The sequence below is a fragment of the Canis lupus genome, chromosome 5 (genome assembly GCF_048164855.1).
Source record: "Canis lupus baileyi chromosome 5, mCanLup2.hap1, whole genome shotgun sequence".
In the NCBI taxonomy this organism is placed as follows: domain Eukaryota; kingdom Metazoa; phylum Chordata; class Mammalia; order Carnivora; family Canidae; genus Canis; species Canis lupus.
This window is the reverse complement of record NC_132842.1, coordinates 64,371,939-64,375,651: the sequence shown is the minus strand read 5'-3', so window position 1 is coordinate 64,375,651 and position 3,713 is coordinate 64,371,939. Positions and strand designations below refer to the sequence as shown.

Genomic DNA, 3,713 nt, shown 5'->3' with positions numbered 1-3,713 from the left:
GGTCAACCACAAGCCACAAGGGCCAACTACTGGCCTGACAACACTGGTCATCATTAAATGAGATAATATGTGTAAACTACAAAGAACAGTATCTGACACAGAGTAACATTAAGCACTTTCAGTTTCATACCACCTGCCTCCAGTTTTTTGTTATTCAGCTAATAGCTATCATGTCCACCAGGAAGTCATTCACAAATGCTTCTGGGGGATACTTTTGGAGACAGTATTTATTTCCTGTCTTAAAAACTGAGGACTGATGTTCAGAAGGATGGCACTGGTGCTCACTGTCCATAATCATTCACATCCCCTTAATAGAACTTGAACACCTCTTAACAGAGTCAAGAAAACAGATTAGAGTTTCATCATTGGCACGTTTAATTTTTGTAAAATCAAGGTGAGTTACCTAGCCAAATATCCAAAAAGAAAAAAGAAACAAACAAAACACCAGAAACAGAGTATTCAAAAATACTGTGAAATTATATTTTGCATGATAAATCTTCAATTTATAATGAACATTAACATATATATTAATTGCTTGTATATCCACGATATTATACAGGGCTATGAACACAAAAGTACAAGAGCTGTTCTTTGTGGGTCATTTAGGGGATTTGCTAGGGTCATTTTGATCACGCCCTATTACTACTTTAAAACATAATTTATAAAAAAAAACAAACATAATTTATGTGAGAGATACTGTCTCATTATAATTTGTTTTACAATGACTTTTGAGCATGTTAGTGAAAGCCAAGAAAGGAGTTCAGGCCAGGCCCCAGTCTACCAGAGGTGGGCATTATCCATAACCAGCCTTCTCTCATTCCCCAAGGATCTCAGTAAATTACAGTTCTTAATTGACTTCATTGCCTTTTCTCAAACACTGTGTGTAATGAGACCCCATGCATCATCAGGAATGTGCTGACAGATGTCCCTACTCTGAGATGATTGGTCTCTTCTCTTCCTCCCTACCCTGGCTTCTTCAGGCGGAACTGAGGGTCCGTCGTATCCATTCACACTTGTCTCCTTGATCCTCTTCTCTAGCCATCCTCCTGGCTGCTGAAAGGCAACTGATATCAAGATTCTCTAGTTACTTCTCTTTTTTTATAACAATCATGAAGTCTAGTCCTAAAATAATTACCAGTAATAAATGTATACAGACAGTGGTCTTCATATTTTGCACCAAAGGAAATTAAGGCAATGGCTTTTTTGTCCTATCAAGAATACTTCCCAAGGTAGCTTTTCCTTTGCCAGGATAGTAAGAAAAATTAGCCCTGGAGAATTCTGTGCTACGATGGTCAGGACACGGATTATTGAGAAAGGAATCCGAATCATCATCTCTGACAGAGGAAATCTGAGAGGCTGAGGGGATTCATGGGCAATGAGGACTTTTATGGTAAATGATCTGGATTGTAGCTTGGAGTCTTAGCCCTGCCCCACTGGTGGAGAGTTATAAACCTTAGATTTTTATCAAGAGTAATTCACGCACTCTTGGAAAAGGTACATCTCAGTTTTCCATGTATGAGAAAACCAAGCAATTCAGACACTTAGTTGGCCATGGCCAACTGTATCTTGGGCAAACTAGGGACCCACAAGAATACTGAATATGGAATCAGCCAACCAGGGTTCAAAGCCCCTGTGTCACTTTGTAGATACTGACCTGTCCCGTCTAATAGGGTAGTAACTAGGCATGTGTTCCTTTTCAAACTTAAATCTAAGTTAGTTACAATCAAATACCATTAGGGGTGCCTGGATGGCTTAGCCGGTTGGGCATCTGCCTTCAGTCAGGTCATGATCCCAGGGTCCTGGGATGGAGCTGCAAGTTAGGATCCCTGATCATCGGGAAGTCTATTTCTCCCTCTCCCTCTCTCCACCCTCGTGCGCACTCTCTCAAATAAAATCCTTAAAAAAAAATTAAATACAGTTAAAAATCCAGGTCCTTGGTCACACTAATCATATTTCAAGTGCTCCAGAGCCCTGTGTGGGCAGGTGCTACTGCTGACACACTACAGGCACAGACTGAAATTTCCCATGTTCAGTTTCCTTTTCTGTTAAACAAAGCAAAAAAAGTAAGATCTGTCCTGTTTACCTCACAGGTGTGTTCCAAGATAATGAATATGAAAGCACCTAAGGAATTATAAACATTTTATAAAAAAAAATGAATGATTAGGAGCAAAGCAATTAATTAAAAAGTCTTGAGCTAAGTAGAGGAAATCCTCACATTCTTATTTAAATCACTTTGTGGATTTTTTTTAAGTCTATGTGTTTCTCTAATTTTGCAAAGCTGCTCCCATCAGAGAAATAGGAACAAGTCAAGCTATGCCTAGATATCCCTAGTCTTGATGTCTTTGTCTTTAGATTAGTCTTAGTGTTTTCATTAGATTTTTAATTACAAACAGTTTATGACTTCACAATGTGCATTAGGCCCAGGAAGGAGCTATAGAGAATTCTATAGGACAGGCTAGAGTGGTCGTGGCTAATATAGAGGAAATATTGGTGGCCAGCTTATCTATGGGGACATCAACAGGAAAGGGACATTTCTTGGCCTCTCCCTAATTACTAAGGAAACAATGGGAACCCTGCTGTATTTGGGATTTATGTTCATTTACCTTATGAATTTCCTCAGAAAACACATGTCTTATTTCCCCATCTTTGCTGCACTTGAAAATGTCCATTTGAATTCTACAGGCAAGAAAGAGATCTTCATTTTTTGCTTCATGGACACTGGTGTCTGGAAGAATGTAACTGGTTTCAAGAAGTGGGCAAGGGAAAGATTGCTGGGGAAAGAATTTTCCAAAAGCTGAGAGGCACCAGGCAAGAACAACTGAAAATCCCCTCTAAGAGATAAGGGATAAGGATTTTATAACCAGGGTAAGGCAGCGGAGCAGATATAATTGTCTTGGTTGTATACAGCTGGATCATCATCCCCTTCATCATCATCATCATCATCATCATCATCTTCAGGTCTTTCATTGATACTGGATCTGTAGGTTTCAAAGAGCTTTCACATATATTACCACCTTTGATCATTGTAATAATTCACATGTAAAGTACACTGGACCACCATGGTTTTTGCCGGCCCAGCATTCACCCCTCCTTACTCTAGTAATACCACTATAATTTAATCTGGAAACCCATCTCTCTCTCTCTTGATTAAAATCTGGGTTTTGAATCATAGGCTGATCCTACCTTGGATCCAACGGTGGGTCCACCCTCAGCCCCTGACTTACCAGTATATTATATCTGTCAACCACAATGATTAGTCCAGGAACACATACATGACCCAAATCTTTCCAGTGAAACACAATCCTGGGGCTTTGGTTGTGACTATTAGGAAAGAGAAACCATTGGGGGCCACTAAGATTAGATGAAGTCTGCAGCTTCTCTGGCCTTTGCCTAGTGAGAACTTCTCTGAGAATAAAGTTGACACCCAGGAAGACACAACCGGAGGCTGGAAAGAGAATGAGACTGAGTTCTAAGGACATGATTGTGACTCTTAGATTCATATCTGCCCAAGGTCATACTACTTCAGGACATTTTTGTTTGAGCCAGTTTGAGTTGAGTTGCTGTTACTGGCAAAGAGGTCTAGCTAATGCAGCTAAAGAGATTAAGACTCACTTTTTATGGATCAGGAAACTGAGGCTTAGGACAGCATCTATTCATCCATCATCTGGATCATTCCATTGTTTCTGAATATGGAGTTTCTGAAGAATTGTAGA

General features: G+C 39.8%; 1 long non-coding RNA gene across 2 annotated transcripts; it reads right to left on the bottom strand.

The window, feature by feature from the left end:
* Positions 1–443: 443 nt before the first annotated feature.
* On the bottom strand, positions 444–3,487 carry LOC140633024 (uncharacterized). 2 transcript variants are annotated; one of them, XR_012030656.1, is made up of 3 exons: positions 3,225–3,487; positions 2,604–2,978; positions 444–1,064 (listed from the first exon to the last, which is right to left on the bottom strand). It is a non-coding gene; the product is annotated as an uncharacterized lncRNA (long non-coding RNA). The 2 variants fall into 2 exon arrangements; XR_012030655.1 differs by having other exon boundaries at positions 450–1,064; positions 2,604–2,725; positions 3,225–3,473.
* Positions 3,488–3,713: the final 226 nt, after the last annotated feature.